Here is a 24055-nt window from a genome sequence, read left to right on the forward strand (position 1 = left end):
TGAACGCTGGTTGTTGTTTTGACAACGCATGGTGTCATTTTATCGTTGTCAGATTGACACCGCCTGTTCACAGTTTGACACCACATGTGTGTTGATTCACTTTCATGAATGAATCGTTTTGAAATGAGCACGCCGTGCATGATTTTTTCTATGAGTGTAGCAACCAATTCCTGCTTGGTTGTTGGATACCATATACTAACATCACGTACCAAATTTCAACCGAATGGGAAGAATTTTGCTCTTCCAAGGGGCTCTGGAGGTCAAATCTGGGGATCGGTTTATATGGGGGCCATATATAATTATGGACCGATTTCGACCAATTTTTGCATGGATGTTAGAGACCATATACTAACACCATGTACCAAATTTCAGCCGGATCGGATGAAATTTGCTTCTCTTAGAGGCCTCGCAAGCCAAATCGGGGGATCGGTTTATATGGGGGCTATATATAATTATGGACCGATGTGGACCAATTTTTGCATGGTTGTTAGAGACCATATACTAACACCATGTACCAAATTTCAGCCGGATCGGATGAAATTTGCTTCTCTTAGAGGCCTCGCAAGCCAAATCGGGGGATACGTTTATATGGGGGCTATATATAATTATGGTCCGATGTGGACCAATTTTTGCATGGATGTTAGATACCATATACTAACACCATGTACCAAATTTTAGCCGGATCGGATGAAATTTGCTTCTCTTAGAGGCCTCGCAAGCCAAATCGGGGGATCGGTTTATATGGGGGCTATATATAATTATGGACCGATGTGGACCAATTTTTGCATGGTTGTTAGAGACCATATACTAACACCATGTACCAAATTTCGGCCGGATCGGATGAAATTTGCTTCTCTTAGAGGGTCTGCAAGCCAAATTTGGGGGTCCGTTTATATGGGGGCTATACGTAAAAGTGGACCGATATGGTCCATTTGCAATACCTTCTGACCTACATCAGTAACAACTACTTGTGCCAAGTTTCAAGTCGATAGCTTATTTCGTTCGGAAGTTTGCGTGATTTCAACAGACGGACGGACGGACGGACATGATCAGATCGACTCAGAATTTCACCACGACACAGAATATAAAGGGTGATTTGTTAAGAGCTTGATAACTTTTTTTTTTAAAAAAAACGCAAACAATTTGCAAAATCTCATCGGTTCTTTATTTGAAACGTTAGATTGGTCCATGACATTTACTTTTTGAAGATAATTTCATTTAAATGTTGACCGCGGCTGCGTCTTAGGTGGTCCATTCGGAAAGTCCAATTTTGGGCAACTTTTTCGAGCATTTCGGCCGGAATAGCCCGAATTTCTTCGGAAATGTTGTCTTCCAAAGCTGGAATAGTTGCTGGCTTATTTCTGTAGACTTTAGACTTGACGTAGCCCCACAAAAAATAGTCTAAAGGCGTCAAATCGCATGATCTTGGTGGCCAACTTACCGGTCCATTTCTTGAGATGAATTGTTCTCCGAAGTTTTCCCTCAAAATGGCCATAGAATCGCGAGCTGTGTGGCATGTAGCGCCATCTTGTTGAAACCACATGTCAACCAAGTTCAGTTCTTCCATTTTTGGCAACAAAAAGTTTGTTAGCATCGAACGATAGCGATCGCCATTCACCGTAACGTTGCGTCCAACAGCATCTTTGAAAAAATACGGTCCAATGATTCCACCAGCGTACAAACCACACCAAACAGTGCATTTTTCGGGATGCATGGGCAGTTCTTGAACGGCTTCTGGTTGCTCTTCACTCCAAATGCGGCAATTTTGCTTATTTACGTAGCCATTCAACCAGTCGATTATGTAGACCATAAATCGGACGTAAAGCGCGAAACACATTTCGAACCGAACACTGATTTTGGTAATAAAATTCAATGATTTGCAAGCGTTGCTCGTTAGTAAGTCTATTCATGATGAAATGTCAAAGCATACTGAGCATCTTTCTCTTTGACACCATGTCTGAAATCCCACGTGATCTGTCAAATACTAATGCATGAAAATCCTAACCTCAAAAGAATCACCCTTTATATATTTTATGGGGTCTTAGAGCAATATTTCGATGTGTTACAAACGGAATGACAAAATTAATATACCCCCCATCCTATGGTGGAGGGTATAAAAAGTTATTGCACTAGAATATATATTTCATTGATATAGATGCTTCTCATTGTTCAAATTTCTTTATGAAAAAGTATAACACTTTTTATAGCCCCTTTTTTTAATGAGCGTGCCACCTTTTATGGCTTTTTACACTATATGTGTCTCTTTCTACATATTCTCAACGGTATACTCAGCATCCTATGGTAGACGGTATAAATTAAGGAAGTTACCAATTGTTCAAACTACTCATGCAAAAAACCAACTAAATGGCTGAATTTGCTTCCAAAGTAACTTAGAGAACTTGGCAAAATGATCGAAACCATGAATTATCTCAATTATCCCATTTCATCCAAATGCAATCGATGCATCACACACGGCATGACAATGTTAGTATACCCCTCCCCACCTATGGTGAAGGGGCATAAAAAGAACGATAATCTCAGAATAGCCCCATCTTACGACAATGGTTATTAAACGTCGACATAAAGTTATTAATATTTAAATCTGTTTTTCCAGTGACGTGCAATTTTTGTTTTTCTACGTTACCTTTGAAGCATGGGAAATTCAGTTTAACCACATACGTAGTTCATACGAAGAATGACCGCTAAACTTTCAAGTACAAAAATCAATTTGAAATGCAAGTCATCGCAGCAGTTTTTATGAATCAATAAAATATCTTCGATTTGTTTTATTAAGAAGACAATATCGTCATTTACACTCCTCCATAGAGCGATGACGTTTCATTGTTGACATGTGTTATCAATCAACAATGTTGGTTTGGTGATAAGACCATTTGCTGGTCTTTCTATACGACAACTGTGATCGCTCCCCCTCTCTGGTGAAGGAGTCAATGGTATTTTGGTTTTACGTTTGCTAAAGTGGCAGCTCATGATTCATGGGCTATGATGGTACGTACTATCGTTTATTTGCTTCAATTAATGATTTGTTGCCCTATGGTTTGTCTTGGGAATTCCATTTATGGTTAAGTTGACGATATTTTATGAATGAATGAAGACATGTATAAATGTGCATATGTATAATGGGTGTTAGAGCGGGTAATGAAAGATTAACGTCGATCAAATATGACCAAATGATGGGGTTTAAAATACATTTTATTATTTTACACAGAAATTTTATAGACAAGTTGAAAGAGTTTTTCTTATATTAGGGACCCTAAAAAACAGTCAATGAGAACATAAAATGGCATAACAAGCTTTATACAAATTCTAGCATGACCCGGCCCACTTCGCTGTGCCACCAGAAGCACATTTTCATTAACTTAGTCAACCATATCCTTCCATCTGAAAACAAATTCGAAAAGATGTGAACTCTTTTAAAGAGTAGGGTCAGGGGAAGTCTGGCACAAAACCTGAAGTACTGATTAATAACTCCATGGTTTCCACACACGTGTCCCGTACATTAAAAAAATAGGACTACATTTCCTATGAATTTCAAGCGTGGTTTATCAAACGCAGGTATACTTCTCCTCAACATACCGTCCAATAAATCGGAAAATGTACTTAAAAATTTACCATATTAACATTTGTTAAAGTGTTGGACACGGAGAACATGCCTTTCCCAAACATATACTGGAAAATGTAGCACCCTCTACGTTTCCTGTCAACTTCATGTAAGTTTAAGTTTCTTAAGTGGCAGAAGCATTTGGAAAAATCATAAAATTATGTACCGAGGTCCCATTTATTGACAATCTTCTACTTTCTATTTTCAAACAATCGGTAAAAGGAACCCCCCTCCTTCGCTCCTTCGCTCCTCCCTGTAGCCTGTATAAATTTAATCATCTTCTCCCAATTTGAAGTAAATCGGAGAAGATTAGATTTTGCTCTATTTTTTTTTTTGTAAACGTACGTCATTTTCACTACAAATTTCAAGAAGACATGTAAACTTTTTTTCAAGTTTCAAAAAAATCGAGTACACCATATTGATTTCATAACCTTCCCCTACGGACTTTGTAAATTTCAAGTAAATTTGAGAATTCTAGTTTTTTTTTTCAGTTTTAAATAAGATCTCCCTCCCCGTCCCAATATCGAAAAATGATACAGCGTATATTATGTAGACATCCCAGAAAATCTCTAGCAAATTATAAGCCCAATTTTTGAACAGCAAGGGGAGGCCTCTCTTCCCTTCCCATTATCACAAAATCAAACACTATAATAATATAACCAACCCCACATCATCTGTAAATTTCAAGTAAATTGGAAAAGTTTAATTGTTTCACGTTATGTACTTGAGGAGAAAGGAGGTCTCCCTGTGCCCTTTTATTTTTCCCCGACCAAATATTAAAAAATCATATACCTCATATAAATTTCATAATCTCCTCCAAGTTCTCACTAAAATTTCAGTAAGTCTACAAATTTTAGTTTTTTTCACTGTACTTTACAAAACGTGGGACAAAGGGAAGGCCACCTCCTCGACCAAATACCGAAAATAAAGTAGCTTTTCTTTGCCTAGACGCCCCTTCAACCTTCCCTGAAAAATTCAAGCTAATCGGATAATTTTGTTCCAATTTTCAAAAAGTCGGGCAAGGGGGAGGTCCCCCTTCCCGGCCAAATATTATCATATTAACGTACACGACAAAATTGTTTATAGAAAAAAATTTTGGCAAAAAATCCTATTAACAACGTAAACATTTGAAAAGTTTTCTATAGAGAAAAAATTTAAAATTTGGCAAAAAAAAAATATCATATTAACGTAAACATTTGACATCATTTTCTATAGAGAAAAAATTGACAAATTTTTCTATAGAAATACAATTTTGATAACATTTTCTATAGAAATAAAATTTCGACAAAATTTACTATAGAAATAAAATTTCGACAAAATTTTTTATAGAAAAAAAAAATTGGCAAAAATCCTATTAACGTAAACATTTAAAAAGTTTTCTATACAGAAAAAATTGGAAATTTGACATACAAAAAACATTCTATTAACGTAAATATTTGACAAAATGTTCTATAGAGAAAAAATTGACAAAATTTTCTATAGAAATAAAATTTTGATAAAAATTTCTATAGAAATAAAATTTAGACAAAATGTTTTATATAAATAAAATTTTCACAAAATTTTCTATAGAAATAAAATTTTCACAAAATTTTCTATAGAAATAAAATTTCTACAAAATTTTGTATAGAAACAAAATTTTCTATAGGAATATAATTTCGAGAAAATGTTTTATAGAAAACGAAAATTTTACAAAAAAAAACATCCTATTATTCAAAATATTTTATAGAAGTAAAATTTTGACAAAAATAAATTCTATTAAACATTTGACAAAATTTTCAATAGAAATAAAATTTTGACAAAATTTTCTATAGAAATAAAATTTCTACAAAATTTTGTATAGAAATGAAATTTTCACAAAATTTTCTATAGAAATAAAATTTCTACAAAATTTCGAATAGAAATAAAATTTTCTATAGAAATAAAATTTGGACAAAATTTTTTATAGAAATAAAATTTGGTTAACATTTTCTATAACATTTTGAAAAAATTTTCTACTGAATTAGAACTTTAACCAAAATTTCTTTTGAAGTAAACATTTGACAAAATTTTCCATAGAAATAACATTTTGACAAAAATTTCTATTTAAATAAACATTTGACAAAATTTTCTATAGAAATAAAAAGTGAACTATAGAATTAAAATTTTCACAATATTTTCTATAGAAGTAAAATTTTTACAAAATTTTGTATATAAAATAAAATTTTCACAAAATTTTCTATAGAAATAAAATTTCTACTAAATTTTGTATAAAAATAAAATTTTGATAAAAAATTTCTATTAAAATAAACATTTGACAAAAATTTCTATTGATATAAAATTTTGACAAAAATTTCTATTAAAATAAATAAATAAATAAAATTTTGACAAAATTTTCTATAGACATAAAATTTTGACAACATTTTTTTTAGAAATAAAATTTTGACACAATTTTCTGCCCAAATAAAATTTTGACAAAATTTACTACCGTAATAAAATTGTACTAAATGGGATGTTTTCTTTGGCAGTTTTTATACCCTTCACCACTACTGTGGTACAGGGTATAATAAGTTTGTGCATTTGTATGTAACGCCAAGAAGGAAAAGTCTGAGACCCATCGTTTAGTATACCGATCGTCTTAGAATTAAATTCTGAGTCGATTTAGCGATGTCCCTCTGTCTGTCTGTCTGTCCGTCTGTCTGTCTGTCTGTTGATGTATTTTTGTGTGCAAAGTACAGCTCGCAGTTTTAGTCCGATTGTCCGAAAATTTGGTACAGGGTCCTGTTTCGGCTCAAAGACGATCCCTATTTATTTTGGAAAAAATCGGTTCAGATTTAGATATAGCTGCCATATATATTTTCCACCGATCTGGTCATAATTGGCGTGTATATCAACCGATCTTCCTCAAATTCCGTACATCCGAATATTTTATGAGTCTCGAAAAACTTGCAAAATATCAGCCAAATCGGTTCAGAGTTAGATATAGCTCCCATATATAGCTTTCGCCCGATTTACACTCATTTGCCCACAGAGGCAAATTTTTTGCTCCGATTTAGTTGAAATTTTGCACAGGGAGTAGAATTAGCATTATAGCTATGCGTGCCAAATTTGGTTGAAATCGGTTCAGATTTAGATATAGCTCCCATATATAGCTTTCGCCCGATTTACACTCATATGACCACAGAGGCCAATTTTTTGCTCCGATTTAGTTGAAATTTTGCACATGGAGTAGAATTAGCATTGTAGCTATGCGCGCCAAATTTGGTTGAAATCGGTTCAGATTTAAATTAGCTCCCATATATATCTTTCGCCCGATTTACACTCATATCACCACATAGGCCAATTTTTTGCTCCGATTTAGTTGAAATTTTGCACAGGGAGTAGAATTAGCATTGTAGCTATGCGTGCCAAATTTGGTTGAAATCGGTTCAGACTTAGATATAGCTCCCATATATATCTTTCGCCCGATTTACACTCATATGACCACAGAGGCCAATTTTTTGCTCCGATTTAGTTGAAATTTTGCACAAGGGGTTGAATTAGCATTGTTGCTATGCGTGCCAAATTTGGTTGAAATCGGTTTAGATTTAGATATAGCTCCCATATATATGTTTTTCTGATTTCGACAAAAATGGTCAAAATACCAACATTTTCCATGTAAAATCGCCACTGTTTAGTCGAAAAGTTGTAAAAATTACTCTATTTTTCCTTAACTTCTAATGCATATATATATATCGAGCGATAAATCATAAATAAACTTTTGCGAAGTTTTCTTTAAATTGCTCCAGATTTAAATGTTTCCCATATTTTTTTTTACTAACATTGTGTTCCATCCCTAGTGCATTAGCCGACTTAAATTTTGAGTCTATAGATTTTGTAGAAGTCTATCAAATTCTGTCCAGATCGAGTGATATTTAAATGTATGTATTTGGGACAAACCTTTATATATAGCCCCAACACATTTGACGGATATGATATGGTATCGAAAATTTAGATCTACAAAGTGGTGCAGGGTATAATATAGTCGGCCCCGGCCGACTTTAGACTTTCCTTACTGGTTTTTTTGTAAAATTTTCTCTAAATTTGGTATATTATTTTTGGCAACCATGATAGCCAAGCTTCCAAAAGGTGGACGAGAAAATAGTATAACAACGCCAATTTTGAGCGAAATACAAGCTGCAGTGGTAGAAAAATTAAAGAGCAAATTTTTTACCACTGCTGAACATATCGCGAAAATGTTTGCAACACATATCGAAAAATTCACTTGAATTAAAACCAAATTAAAATTAATGTCGGCTAAATGATATATGTGGGAGCTACATCTAAATCTGAGCCGATTTCAACCAAATTTTGTACACTTTACGACACTATCAATTGTATTCCTTGTGCAAATTTTAAAGCATATCTGGGTAAATCTTTCATTACAAAAATATGTTTACAGACAGACGGACATGGCCAAATCGACTCAGGTCGCGCTCGGAGCATTATTGCAAAAGACACCATGTGCCTAGTTCATTTCATTGTGGGTGTGGCACAGGCTATATAAAAAGAATAAAATACAGAGCTTTACTTTGCTGCAATACATGTCTGCCACTCTACATTTCCATCTTTAAATATTTATACAAAATAAAAATAATTAATTATTTTATACAATGTAAAATTCTAAAAACAAATTTTTTTGCTTATATCCACCACCATAGAATGGTGGTTATTAGATTCCAATGTGGTATTTCTTTACAAATGTAAAACAAATTTCTACATATGTTAGACTGATGTTTTAAAAATTGCAAAATTGGATTAGCTCTTATTTACCTTACCTCTTAGCTCTTATTTACTTTACCCACCTTAATGTTATTCTATAGATAATATTATCACAATTGTTGAAATTTAATTACCAAGTATTGTCAAAAATAATATTAATACAAATATTTAATGAATGAAATTGATAAGGCATTTCATGAAGAGTACGGCAAATATTGGAAGTGGCATACATGGAATTAGGTATGATAATGAAATATATTTAGCAAAGTGATTTAATGTAAATAACATAAAAATAATTTATATAAATGACAACATTAATTATACGTTTTAGTCAAATGTAAACTTAATTTTTGGTGTGGCCATATGCAAATAATAAAACAAATAATGAAAGTATAAAAGTCATATAGCTTTCCAATAATCCCAAGTTTTTTTCCCATTAAACCGAATTTTTTGAATTTCCATTAAACCGAAGTTTTATATTATGCTCATATACACCGGCCTCTGGATCATTGAAAACTCCAAATGCACGATTATATTTACCACATTACTCGAATGAGCACGAAAAGCTCATTCGAGTAATGTGGGTAAAATTTTATAGTATTTAAGATCATCAGAGATTTTTAAGATTCATCTAACAAAATGTGATGAAATTTCTATGTAGAAATTTTACATTTATCTTCGGAAAGCATTACATATGAATCGATCTACTGGGAGAGTATCTGTTATGAAATCCCCCTGAAGTGTAACCATGGTTATTACTCGTGCTTAAAACAAACTACCAAAATTTGAAGAAAATGTTACCACAAATCTACCTCTGTTTTTGGCTGAAATCAACACAACAATAAAAATTTTATTTCTAAGCACAAATTTTATTTCTCATTGTTTTTATTTTTCTTTAGAAAAGTTTGTCAAAATTTTATTTTTATAGAAAATTTTGTCAAAAATGGTTTTTCTATAGAAATTTTTTTTAAACATTTTATTTTCATAAACAAATTTGCCTAATTTTTTTTTATGTAGAAAATTTTGCCAAAATTTTATTGGTACAATTCTTGATATTTTGGTAGATTTTTCGAAACATTCCTCTCAAACTAAGAGGCACTTATATTCTGGATAGAAAAAAAATTTTGGAAAATTTTTATAGGGAAAAATTTTTGGGAAAATTTTCTAGACAAAAAAATTTGGGAAAATTTTCTATAGAAATAAAATTTTGAGAAAATTTTCAAAAAAATAAAATTTTTAAAAAATTTTCAATAGAAATAAAATTTTGAAAAAAATTTTTACTGAAAAAAAATTTTTGACATAATTTCCTTTAGAAATAAAATTTGGACAAAATTTTCTATAGAAATAAAATTTTTGGCAAAATTTTCTATAGAAATAAAATTTTAACAAAATTTTCTATAGAAATAAAATCTTGACAAAATTTTCTATAGAAATAAAATTTTGAGAATTTTTTCTATAGAAATAAAATTTTAACAAAAATATATATATATATATATATATATATATATATATATATATATATATATATAGAAATAAGCTTTTGAAAAAAATTTTGAATATAAAAATAAAATTTTGAGAATTTTTTCTATAGAAATAAAATTTTAACAAAAATTTTCTTTAGAAATAATATTTTAACGAAAATTTTCTTTAGAAATAAAATTTTGAGAAAATTTTCTATAGAAATTAAAATTTTTACAAAATTTTCTATGGAAATTAAATTTTGACAAATTTGTTAAAAAAAAAAAATAAAATTTTGATAAAATTTTCTATAAAAATGAAATTTTATACAGAAATTAACGTTTGTGAAAAATACGTTATTTTTGTTTTATAATTATTGGGTAAAAGTTTCTCCAAATTTTGGTAGATGATTTATGGTTCGAGTGGCAACCGTGGATGTGTCCATTTTTATACCCTGCGCCACCGTGGTGCAATGGTTAGCATGCCCGCCTTGCATACAAAAGGTCGTGGGTTCGATTCCTGCTTCGACCCAACACCAAAATGTTTTTCAGCGGTGGATTATCCCACCTCAGTAATGCTGGTGACATTTCTGAGGGTTTCAAAGCTTCTCTAAGTGGTTTAACTGCAATGTGGAACGCCGTTCGGACTCGGCTATAAAAAGGAGGTCCCTTGTCATTGAGCTTAACATGGAATCGGGCAGCACTCAGTGATAAGAAAGAAGTTCACCAATGTGGTATCACAATGGACTGAATAGTCTAAGTGAGCCTGATACATCGGGCTGCCACCTAACCTAACCTACCCTGCGCCACACTGTGGAACATGGTATTATAAGTTAGTGCATATGTTTGCAACACCCAGAAGGAGACGAGATAGACACATGGTGTCTTTGGCAAAAATGCTCAGGGTGGGCTCCTGAGTCGATATAGCCATGTCCGTCTGTCCGTGAACACATTTTTGTAATCAAAGTCTAGGTCGCAGTTTTAGTCCAATCGACTTCAAATTTGGCACAAGTATGTGGTTTGGCTCATTTGATTTTGGAAGAAATCGGTTCAGATTTAGATATAGCTCCCATATATATCTTTCGCCCGATATGGACTAATACGGTCCCAGAAGCCAGAGTTTTATCCCAATTTGGTTGAAATTTTGCACTAGGAGTACAATTAGTAGTGTAGTCAAGTGTGTCAAATTTTATTGAAATCGGTTCAGATTTAGATATAGCTCCCATATATATTGTTCGCCCGATTTACACTCATATGACCACAGTGGCCAATCTTTTACTCCGATTTAATTGAAATTTTGCACAGGGAGTAGAATTAGCATTGTAGCTATGCGTGCCAAATTTGGTTGAAATCGGTTAAGATTTATATATATCTCCCATATATAGCTCTAGGCCGATTTACACTCATATGACCACAGTGGCAAATTTTTTGCTCCGATTTAATTGAAATTTTTCACAGGGAGTAGAATTAGCATTGTAGCTATTCGTGCCAAATTTGGTTGAAATCGGTTCAGATTTAGATATAGCTCCCATATATATGTTTTTCTGATTTCGACAAAAATGTAAAATCGCCACTGCTTAGTCGAAAAGTTTTAAAATGACTCTAATTTCCCTAAATTTCTAATACATATATATCGAGCGATAAATCATAAATAAAATTTTGCGAAGTTTCCTTAAAATTGCTTCAGATTTAAATTTTTCCCATTTTTATACCCTCCATCATAGGATGGGGGTATATTAACTTTGTCATTCCGTTTGTAACACATCGAGATATTGCTCTAAGACCCCATAAAGTATATATATTCTGGATCGTGGTGAAATTCTGAGTCGATCTAAGCATGTCCGTCCGTCCGTCCGTATGTTGAAATCACGCTAACTTCCGAACGAAACAAGCTATCGACTTGAAACTTGGCACATGTAGTTGTTATCGATGTAGGTCGGATGGTATTGAAAATTGGCTATATCGGTCCACTTTTACGTATAGCCCCCATATAAAGGGACCCTCAGATTTGGCTTGTGGAGCCTCTAACAGAAGCATTTTTTATCCGATCCGGCTGAAATTTGGTACATGGTGTTGGTATATGGTCTCTAACAACCATGCAAAAATTGGTGCACATCGGTCCATAATTATATATAGCCCCCATATAAACCGATCCCCAGATTTGGCTTGCGGAGCCTCAACGGGAAGAAAATTTCATCCGATCCGGCTGAAATTTGGTTCATGATGTTGGTATATGGTCTCTAACAACCATGCAAAAATTGGTCCACATCGGTCCATAATTATATATAGCCCCCATATAAACCGATCTCTAGATTTGGCTTGCGAAGCCTCAAAGAGAAGCAAATTGCATCCGATCCACATCGGTCCATAATTATATATAGACCCCATATAAACCAATCTCCAGATTTGGCTTGCGAAGCCTCAAAGAGAAGCAAATTGCATCCGATCCGGCTGAAATTTGGTACATGGTATTGGTATATGGTCTCTAACAACCATGCAAAAATTGGTTCCATAATTATACATAGACCCCATCTAACCAATCTCCAGATTTGGCTTGCGAAGCCTCAAAGAGAAGCAAATTGCATCCGATCCGGCTGAAATTTGTTACGTGGTGTTGGTATATGGTCTCTAACAACCATGCAAAAATTGGTCCATATCGGTTCTTAATTATATATAGCCCCCATATAAACCGATCCCCAGATTTGGCTAGTGGAGCCTCTAAGAGAAGCATATTTCATCCGATCCGGCTGAAATTTGTTACGTGGTGTTGGTATATGGTCTCTAACAACCATGCAAAAATTGGTCCATATCGGTCCTTAATTATATATAGCCCCCATATAAACCGATCCCCAGATTTGGCTAGTGGAGCCTCTAAGAGAAGCATATTTCATCCGATCCGGCTGGAATTTGGTACATGGAGTTGGTATATGGTTTCTAACAATCATGCAAAAATTGGTCCACATTGGTCCATAATTATATATATCCCCCATATAAACCGATCCCCAGATTTTGGCTTGCGGAGCCTCAAAGAGAAGCAAATTTCATCCGATCCGGCTGAAATTTGGTACATGATGTTGGTATATGGTCTCTAACAGCCATGCAAAAATTGGTCCACATCGGTCCATAATTATATATAGACCCCATATAAACCAATCTCCAGATTTGGCTTGCGAAGCCTCAAAGAGAAGCAAATTGCATCCGATCCTGCTGAAATTTGGTACATGGTATTGGTATATGGTCTCTAACAACCGTGCGAAAATTGGTCCACATCGGTCCATAATTATATATAGCGCCCATATAAACCGATCCCCAGATTTGGGTTGCGGAGCCTCAAAGAGAAGTAAATTTCATCCGATCCGCCTGAAATTTGGTACATGATATTGGTATATGGTCTCTAAAAACCATGTAAAAATTGGTCCACATCGGTTTATAATTATATATAGCCCCCATATAAACCGATCCCCAGATTTGGCTTGCGAAGTCTCCAAGAGAAGCAAATTTCATCCAATCCGGTTGTAATTTGAAACATGGTCCATATCGGTCCATAATTATATATTGCCCCCATATAAAACGTTCTCCAAATTTGACCTCCGGAGACTCTTGGAGGAGCAAAATTCATCTGATCCGGTTCAAATTAGGATCGTGGTGTTAGTATATGGTCGCTAAGAACCATACCAAATTGGTCCAATCACACAAAAATAGGTCCATATCGGTTCATAATCATGGTTGCCACTAGAGCCAAAAATAATCTACCAAAATTTTATTGCTATAGAAAATTTTGTCAAAATTTTATTTCTAGAGAAAATTTTGTTAAAATTTTATTCCGTTCATAATAAAATTTTCATCATTGTCAAAATTTTATTTCTATAGAAAATTTTGTCAAAATTTTATTTCTATAGAAAATTTTGTTCAAATTTTATTCGATTCATAATCATGGTTGCAACTCGAGCCAAAAATAATTTACCAAGATTTTATTTCTATCGAAAATTTGGTCAAAAGTTTATTTCTATAGAAAATTTTGTTAAAATTTTATTTCTGTAGAAAATTTTGTCAAAATTTTATGTCTATTTTGTCAAACTGAATTATACACTTATTGGATCGATCTTTTTTGATTTAATATATACCACGTATGGACTTACATACAATTTAGAAGATGGTGTTAGGAGGTTTTAAGATACCTTGCCATCGGCAAGCGTTACCGCAACTTAAGTAATTCGATTGTGGATGGCAGTGTTTAGAAGAAGTTTCTACGCAATCCATGATGGAGGGTACATAAGCTTCGGCCTGGCCGAACGTACGGCCGTATATACTTGTTTTTACTAACATTGTGTTCCAGCCTAGTGCATTAGCCGACTTTAATTTTGAGTCTATAGATTTTGTTGAAGTCTATCAAATTCTGTCCAAATCGAGTGATATTTAAATGTATATATTTGGGACAAACCTTTATATATAGCCCCCAACACATTTGACGGATATGATATCATATCGAAAATTTAGATCTACAAAGTGGTGCAGGACATAATGTAGTCGGCCCCGACTTTACACTTTCCTTACTTGTTTTGTGTTATTTATTTCATCCACAATCACCCTATCACCATTTAATTTCATTACAAATAACTGAATGTAATATATCAAAATGCTTTCGCAAGTTGGTAAACAATAAAATGAGGTCTCACTGGAATAAATTTGGCAGCTGTGAGAAGAGCGCTTTGGAAACGATAGCAGTCTGAAATTGGTTGCAATACATAGTGCCCAATGTAAAAATATAATATTGTACTTTGAGTATACAGAAAAATGTCACCACTTGGTTTTATGAAACCGGGATTGAATTTTTACCGTGAAAGTTTGTTATACCCATAATGGCATTATATTGCTATTCGGTTATTCAAAAATTTCATAGGAAACAAAAATGAGTACAAGTGATTCCTGGCAGTTCTGTGAATTGATTCTTTAGAAAAAAAGTTTCCTCTTTATTTTATATTCCGTTGGTTGTTTTAAAATTTTCTTGAAATTATATATATTTTTTAAATAAAAACGAGAATACCCTAACAATTGAAAACAATTAGAATTTGTGTTTTCTTCTTCAATTAGCCTTCTGAGAAAATTATGTGAAATTAACAAAAATTCTAATGCATACACATATGGTGTATTAGCATCAGAATGCGTCAATTTCGAGGAATATTATCAACATTTGAATGGGGCGTCTTAATATGCTAGCCTGCGCAGTATTTTCTTATGTATTTGACATGCATGATGACTCACATAGTCGTTGCTCCAAGAAATTTTCTAACTTATGACGGGATACCAACTGAATATTTTTTTTTTAAGAATTCAATTGAAAACAGATAACATTTTATTGCTTTAAAAAGCATTTGCATTACCTGAAAAGTCATCAATTGTTTTGTGCAAGTTGAAGTGGAAAGTCTATTAAGCTATTAAGAAAAGTGTTTTGCAATTAAACAAAAATAAAAAATAAAAACTTGAAGTACAAATTATAAAACTACCTGAGACTGATAGAGTGTAAGTAACCAAATTGTTTTCACTTATCATATTACGAAGAAGACATGACAATCCATTATTGAATGGCAGCAGTATTTAGTTAAAAGTCTATTATTAATTTAAAAATAAAAATTAGTGACAATTATTTTTGGTACTACCACAGAAGATCGGTACGACCTACTTAAATATTTTGAAGGAAATTGAAATTTTCCCCTATCCGGCAAGTGTTGCTTTAAACCACTGTGCTAAATATAAAGGGTCTTGTTTGCCTTTTTCTTGGAATGGTTCATTTAGAAATCCATTGATTAATTCAACTGACCCTTACATAAAAGAGAATTAAATTAAAAGAAAACAAATGTTTATTTGAATTTAACCTTTTGCTTTATTTCTGTCTCTAGATGGGATTTTCAAAGAATCCCAGTCTGGAATGCCAATACACTATAGTTATTACACAGAAAAAAAAAAATACCACCAAAACATTTCCAATTAGAAGTTGATTGAAGTTTAAAACGTAATTAATTAATAAACTAACTGATACAATTAACTTTTTAATTAAAATTAATTAAAATTAAAATTAAATTAAAGTCTATTAAGAAAATTATTATTTTTTGTTCACATTTTAAATTAAAAAAATAACTATTCCAATTGATATTTTAATTAAATAGACAAAATATATTTTCAATTAAAAAAATAATAGGAAATTTTATTCAAAAAAATTAGGCAGGACTAAAATCCAAAGAAAAAACCAAGTAAAATTATATGCGAAAAATTCATATATAAATATAAAATCTTGTAAAATAACAATAAAATATTTCATCTAACGGAAAAATAATTATAAATAAATAATTAATAAATAATTTAAATGCTGAATAAAAAATTTTATTAAATTTTTGCATAAAAATCAATTGAATTTTTAATAGAACCAACTAAAAAATTAATCGAAAGTACCGGAAGAATTCAATAAATTTTTTAAATAAGGTGTATTTTTATTTCTAATTAATTATGTGAGTAACTTCAATTATAAAATTAATTGGATCAATGAATTTCGATTTCGAATTTGACTTGCATGCAAACAAAAAAAAAAGAGGTGCAAAATTTCCGTACGATAGCTTCGCTATTAGAAACTGTAAGACGGACATGATTTAGATCATCTTAGGATCACATTTTGATCAAAACTATATCAGGAATTTTGTAATATATAATCGCAATTTTATAATACCCCTGCCGCCATTCTAGGATGGTGGGTATAGTTTATTTCTATAGAAACATTTTGTCAAAATCTTATTTGTATACAAAATTTTACAAAATTTTATTTGTATAGCAAATATTGTCAAAAATTTTATTGCTATAGAAATGTTTGTCAAAATTTTATTTCTATAGAAAATATTGTCAACATTTTATTTTTATAAAAAATTTTGTCGAAATTTTATTTCTGTAGCAAAATGTTGTCAAAATTTTATTTGTATAGAAAATTTTGCCAAATTTTATTTGTATAGAAAATTTTCTTAAAATTTTGTTTCTATAGAAAATTTTGTCAAAAGTTTATTTCTAGAGAAAATATTGTCAAAATTGTTTTTCTATTGAAAATTTTGTCAAAATTTTATTTCTATAGAAAATTTTGTCAAAATCTTATTTGTATAGAAAATTTTGCAAAATTTTATTTGTATAGCAAATATTGTCAAAAATTTTATTGCTATAGAAATGTTTGTCGAAATTTTATTTCTATAGAAAATATTGTCAAAATTTTATTTATATAGAAAATTTTGTCGAAATTTTATTTCTGTAGCAAAATGTTGTCAAAATTTTATTTGTATAGAAAATTTTGCCAAATTTTATTTGTATAGAAAATTTTCTTAAAATTTTGTTTCTATAGAAAATTTTGTCAAAAGTTTATTTCTAGAGAAAATATTGTCAAAATTGTTTTTCTATAGAAAATTTTGTCAAAATTTTATTTCTATAGAAAAATGTTGCAAAAATTTTATTTGTATAAAAAATGTTCTCAAATTTTTGTTTTTATAGACATTTATGTCAAAAGTGCATTTCTATAGAAAATATTGTCAAAATTTTATTTCTATAGAAAATTTTGTCAAAATTTTATTTATATAGAAAATTTAATCAAAATTTTATTTCTATAGAAAATTTTGCAAAATTTTATTTGTATAGAAAATATTGTCATAAATTTTATTTCTATAGATAAATTTAATCAAAATTTTATTTCTATAGAAAAATTTGTCAAAATTTTAGTTCTACAGAAAATTTTGTCAAATTTTTATTTCTATAGAAAATTTTGTCAAAATTTTATTTCTATAGAAAAATGTTGGCAAAATTTTATTTCTATCGAAAAATTTTGTCAAAATGTTATTAATATAGAAATTTTATTTCTATAGAAAATTTTGCCAAATTTTATTTGTATAGAAAATATTGTCAAAAATTTTATTTCTATAGATAAATTTAATCAAAATTTTATTTGTATAGAAAATATTGTCAAAATGTTATTTCTATAGAAAATTTTGTCAAAATTTTATTTCTATAGAAAATTTTGTCAAAATTTTATTTCTATAGAAAATTTTGTCAAAATTTTATTTCTATAGAAAATTCTGTCAAAATTTTATTTCTATAGAAAATTTTGTCAAAAGTTTATTTCTATAGAAAATTTTGCAAAATTTTATTTGTATAGAAAATATTGTCATAAATTTTATTTCTATAGATAGATTTAATCAAAATTTTATTTCTATAGAAAAATTTGTCAAAATTTTATTTCTATAGAAAATGTTGTCAAAATTTTATTTGTATAGAAAATGTTGCCAAATTGTATTTGTATAGGAAATCTTGTCAATAATTTTATTTCTATAGATAAATTTAATCAAAATCTTATTTCTATAGAAATTTTTGTCAAAATTTTATTTCTATAGAAAATTTTGTCGAAATTTTATTTTTGTAGCAAAATGTTGTCAAAATTTTATTTGTATAGAAAATTGTGCCAAATTTTATTTTTATAGTAAATTTCCTCAAAATTTTGTTTCTAAAGAAAATTTTGTCAAAATTTTATTTCTACAGAAAAATGTTGCAAAAATTTTATTTGTAAAAAAGATTTTCTCAAAATTTTGTTTCTATAGACAATTGTGCCAAAGTGTATTTCTATAGAATATATTATCAAAATTTTATTTCTTTAGACAATTTTGTCAAAATTTTATTTATATAGAAAATTTAATCAAAATTTTGTTTCTATAGAAAAGTTTGTCTAAAGTTTGTTTCTATAGAAAATATTGTCAAAATTTTATTTCTATAGAAAATTTTGTCAAAATTTTATTTCTATAGAAATTTTTTTCAAATTTTTATTTCTATAGAAAAAGGTAGCAATAATTTTATTTGTACAAAAAATGTTCTCAAAATTTTGTTTCTATAGACAATTGTGTCAAAAGGGTATTTCTATAGAAAATATAATCAAAATTTCATTTCTATAGAAAATTTTGTCAAAATTTTATTTATATAGAAAATTTAATCAAAATTTTATTTTTATAGAAAATTTTGCAAAAATAGAAAATTTTGTCAAAATTTTATTTCTATAGAAAATTTTTGTCCAAATTTTATTTCTATAGAAAGATTTTGTCAATATGTTATTAATATAGAAATTTTATTTCTATAGAAAATTTTGCCAAATTGTATTTGTATAGAAAATTTTCTCAATATTTTATTTCTACAAAAAATTTTGTTAAAAATGTATTTCTATAGAAAATTTTGTAAAAATGTTATTTGTATAGAAAATTTTGTCAAAATTTTATTTCTATAGAAAAATGTCAAAATTTTATTATTATAGAAAATTTTGTCAAATTTTATTTGTATAGAAAATTTTCTCAAAATTTTGTTTCTATAGGAAATTTTGTCAAAAGTTATTGTCAAAATTTTATTTCTTTAGAAAATATTGTCAAAATTTTATTTCTGTAGAAAATATTGTCGAAATTTTATTTGTATAGAAAATATTGTCAAAAATTGTATTTGTATGGAAAAGTTTTATCAAAAGTACACTTCTATAGAAAATTGTATCAAAATTGTATGTCTAATGAAAATGTTGTCAAAATTTTATTTCTATAGAAAATTTTGTCAAAATTTTATTTCGATAGAAAATGCTGTCAAAATTTTATTTGTATAGAAAATTTTGCCAAATTTTATTCGTATAGAAAATATTGTCAAAAATTTTATTTCTATAGATAAATTAAATCAAAATTTTATTTCGCTAAAAAAATTTTGTTTAAAGTTTATTTCTGTAGAAAATTTTGTCAAAATGTTATTTATATAGAAAATTTTGTCAATTTTTTTTTCTATAAGAAAATGTTGTTTTCTAAATTTTATTTTTATAGAAAATTTTCTCAAATTTTTTTTTCTATAGAAAATTTTGTCAAAAGTTTATTTCTTTAGAAAATATTGTCAAAAGTTTATTTTTATAGAATATTTTATCGAAATTTTATTTGTATAGAAAATTTTGTCAAAAATTTAATTTATATGGGAACATTTTATCAAGATTTTATTTCTATAGAAAATTTTTCCAAAATTGTATTTCTTATGAAAATATTGTCAAAAATTTTATTTCTAAAGAAAATTTTGTCAAAATTTTATGTCGATAGAAAATTTTGTCAAAATTTTACTTCTACAGAAAATATTGTCAAAATTTAATTTGTATAGAAATTTTATTTCTATAGAAAATTTTACCAAATTTTATTTTGTATAGAAAATTTTCTCATAATTTTATTTTTTATAATTTTTTTTTTTTAAGTTTTTTTCTCTAGAAATTTTTGTCAAAGTGTTATTTGTATAGAAAATTTTGTCAGAATTAAAAGTTTTTTTCTATAGAAAATTTTGTCAAAATGTTATTTGTATAGAAAATTTTGCCAAAATTTTATTTCTATAGAAAAATGTTGTCAAACTTTTATTTCTGTAAAAATTTTGGCAAATTTTATTTTTATAGAAAATTTTGTCAAAAGAACATAGAACATTTTGTAAAATATTATTTCTATTGAAAATTTTGCCAAATTTAGAAATCAAATTTGACAAAATTTTATTCTGGCAGAAAATTTTGTCAAAAATTTATTTCTATAGAATATTTTATAAAAATTGTATTTCTTTTTTGTAAGGTTTAAGTTCTATAGAACATTTAAGAAGTACCCCTAAGTTGGAGAAGAGTAATTTTTAAAATCTACCAAAACATCAAAAATTCTATTAGTCGACCATACAGTAAAAAATCTACCATTTTTGGTAGAATTCTACCAACTGTGGCAACCATGTTTAAAATACCTAAGGATCACATCCTGATCAAACATATATATGCTTTATATAAGAATCTTATAATATATAATCGCAATCTTGTAATACCCCTATCGCCATTCTAGGGTGGTGGGTATACCAAAAAAGAAAGTTTCATTTAATATTATGCCGATTTTCGTAAATATGATGTAAATGTAAATATTTTGTTAGTGTCGAAGGGTATATTTCTTTCAAAAGTGATATAAAGATTTGGTCATTTCATTATGTATGTAATACGTAGCTATTCAAATTCTGTACTTTCTTTCTGCATGAATTTTATTCATAGAATTTATGAAACATTTTTAGGAACACTCTTAATAACTAAATAAAATCGTTAAAAATAAATATATTTTTTTTAATAAATAAATTTTTTGAATGTACATTTTCAAAACAAAAAAAAAGGAAATGTAAAATTTTGTAAATAAATATGGCAATCCCATATTATTTACTAACATCGCCCAATCAATTTTACAAAGTTTTCAGCAATTGCCCCTAAAATGTTTACATTTTGATTTCCAAGACAATTTTATTTGCAAAGTCTTTGTCTGTTTCTTTTTCTCCCTATTTCTTCTTTGTCTTTAGTTAGATTTCAATAATTGGCCACAATTTTGTGAACAATTAATCGCTTGATTAACTTTCAATAGAAAAAAACACGACTTTAAATCCCTTTTCATTGTGGTGCTTTCATCCTTATCGCCAGCAGTCAGCCATTTATGCCCACACCATTGGTAGAGGACAATGTGAAAGGTTAAAACGTTTTCTGGAAATCTTTCGCTCTAATTACTGACAATTTTGCAATTTACGTTTTTTTTTTGTGTTTTGCTATGCCAGTCATCCGCTATAACCAGAGAGTGGGAGTAGCCAGAGGATTGAGTCGAAATACCAGCAATAACCCATTTAATTGAATTGTAATTTAAACCAACAGAAAAATGTTTGCGCTTATCGATTAGATCCTGCATCCCGCCCAAAGTGAAGGTTATAGATATTCACCCATTTTTCGCGGAATTTGCTATTGGCTTGATATTTCATCTCAAATCGAAATCAATTAAAATTAACAATGCTTTTAACACTATTTGCTTTTGCATCTCATCACCATGATGTTGGAAATAATTTGCGTAATAAATTCTATCGAACAGACAAAGAGAGCCAGACTGAATCTTTTGTGTTACACAGAATAGCGATATTTTAGCCCCTAATTGATATTCGCTTAAAACATTTCTGTTTACAAAGCCCATACATTTTAATGGTTATTGCGAAACAAGGTAATAGAACAGTGGTTGCGAAAAAAAACAACTAATGCATTGGCGAACATACATATAAACCCAGCGAAAGTATAACATATTTTTTTTTTTTTTAACCAACTCTTCAAATTCGATTATCATATATAAGACATATATATGACGACTTTTGCCGCATTTAAAAAAATAATGGAAATTCGACAAATATTTCTATAGAAAATTTTGTCACAATTTTATTTCTATAGAAATTTTTATCAACATGTTATTTCTACAGAAAATTTTGTCAAAATTTTGTTTCTATACAAAATATTGTCAAAATTTTATTTCTATAGAAAAATTTTTCAAAATTTTATTTATATAAAAAATTTTTCAAAATTTTATTTCTATAGAAAAGTTTTCAAAATTTTATTTCTATAGAATTTTTTTTTTCAAAATTTTATTTCTATAGAATTTTTTTTTCAAAATTTTATTAATATCGAAAATTTTGTCAAAATTTTATTTCTATAGAAAAATTTTTCAAAATTTTATTAATATAGAAAATTTTTTCAAAATTTTATTTCTTTGGAAAATCTTTAAAAATTTTATTTCTATAGAAAATTTTTTCAAAATTTTATGTCTATAGAAAATTCTATCGAAAATTTTGTCAAAATTTAAATTGTTGTTGTCAACATTTTATTTCTATAGAAAATTTTATCAAAATTTTATTTGAATAGAAAATTTTTTCAAAATTTTATTTGTATAGAAAATTTTGTCAAAATCGTATTTCTATAGAAAATATTGTAAAAATTTTATTTCTATAAAAAAATTTTTTTTTAAATTTTATTTCTATAGAAATGTTGTCAGAATTTTATTCCTAGAGAAAATTTTGTCAAAATTTTATTTCTATAAACAATTTTGTCAAAATATGATTTCTATAGAAAATTTTGTCAAAGTTTTATTTCTATAGAAAATTTTGCCAAAAATTTTAATTCTCTAGAAAATTTTGTCAAAATTTTATTTCTATAGAAAATTTTGTCAAAATTTTATTCCATAGAAAATTTTGTCAAAAATTTAATTCTCTAGAAAATTTTGTCAAAATTTGATTTCTATGGAAAATTTTGTCAAAATTTGATTTCTATAGAAAATTTTGTCAAAATTTGATTTCTATAGAAAATTTTGTCAAAATTTTATTTCTATAGAAAATTTTTTCGAAATTTTATTTGTATAGAAAATATTGTCAAACATTTTATTTATATGAAAAAATTTTATCACAATTTTATTTCTATAGAAAATTTTGTCAAAATTTTATTTCTATAGAATATTTTGTCAAAATTTTAATTCTCTAGAAAATTTTGTCAAAATTTTATTTCCATAGAAAATTTTATCAAAATTTTAATTCTCTAGAATATTTAATCAACATTTTATTTCTATAGAAAATTTTGTCAAAATTTTATTTCTATAGAAAATTTTGTCAAAATTTGATTTCTATAGAAAATTTTGTCAAAATTTGATTTCTATAGAAAATTTTTTCGAAATTTTATTTGTATAGAAACTATTGTCAAACATTTTATTTATATGGAAAAATTTTATCACAATTTTATTTCTATAGAAAATTTTGTCAAAATTTTATTTCTATAGAAAATTTTGTCAAAATTTTATTTCTATAGAAAATTTTGTCAAAATTTTATTCCATAGAAAATTTTGTCAAAAATTTAATTCTCTAGAAAATATTGTCAAAATTTTATTTCTATAAAATTTTTTTTTTTAAATTTTATTTCTATAAAAAATTTTTTTTTTAAATTTTATTTCTATAGAAATGTTGTCAGAATTGTATTCCTAGATAAAATTTTGTCAAAATTTTATTTCTATAAACAATTTTGTCAAAATATGATTTCTATAGAAAATTTTGTCAAAGTTTTATTTCTATAGAAAATTTTGTCAAAAATTTTAATTCTCTAGAAAATTTTGTCAAAATTTTATTTCTATAGAAAATTTTGTCAAAATTTTATTCCATAGAAAATTTTGTCAAAAATTTAATTCTCTAGAAAATTTTGTCAAAATTTGATTTCTATGGAAAATTTTGTCAAAATTTGATTTCTATAGAAAATTTTGTCAAAATTTTATTTCTATAGAAAATTTTGTCAAAATTTTATTTCTATAGAAAATTTTGTCAAAATTTTATTTCTATAGAAAATTTTGTCAAAATTTTATTTCTATAGAAAATTTTT

The 24055-nt window shown here is 28.3% G+C and overlaps 2 protein-coding genes across 3 annotated transcripts in view; one reads left to right on the forward strand and one right to left on the reverse strand.

Moving 5' to 3' along the window:
- The window catches only part of LOC142233506 (uncharacterized), a 329935-nt gene that overhangs the window by 249171 nt on the left and 56709 nt on the right, over window positions 1-24055 (reverse strand). The gene's annotated exons all lie outside the window — the stretch shown is intronic.
- The window catches only part of hdly (hadley), a 30544-nt gene continuing 21694 nt past the window's right edge, over window positions 15206-24055 (forward strand). The window contains exon 1 of one of the 2 annotated variants that reach the window (XM_075292270.1): window positions 15206-15333. The gene's annotated coding sequence lies outside the window, so the exon portion shown is untranslated. The remainder of the gene's footprint in view (window positions 15334-24055) is intronic. The other variant, XM_075292271.1, reaches the window with a different exon arrangement.

Source organism: Haematobia irritans, chromosome 1 (genome assembly GCF_050003625.1).
Source record: "Haematobia irritans isolate KBUSLIRL chromosome 1, ASM5000362v1, whole genome shotgun sequence".
Lineage (NCBI taxonomy): Eukaryota > Metazoa > Arthropoda > Insecta > Diptera > Muscidae > Haematobia > Haematobia irritans.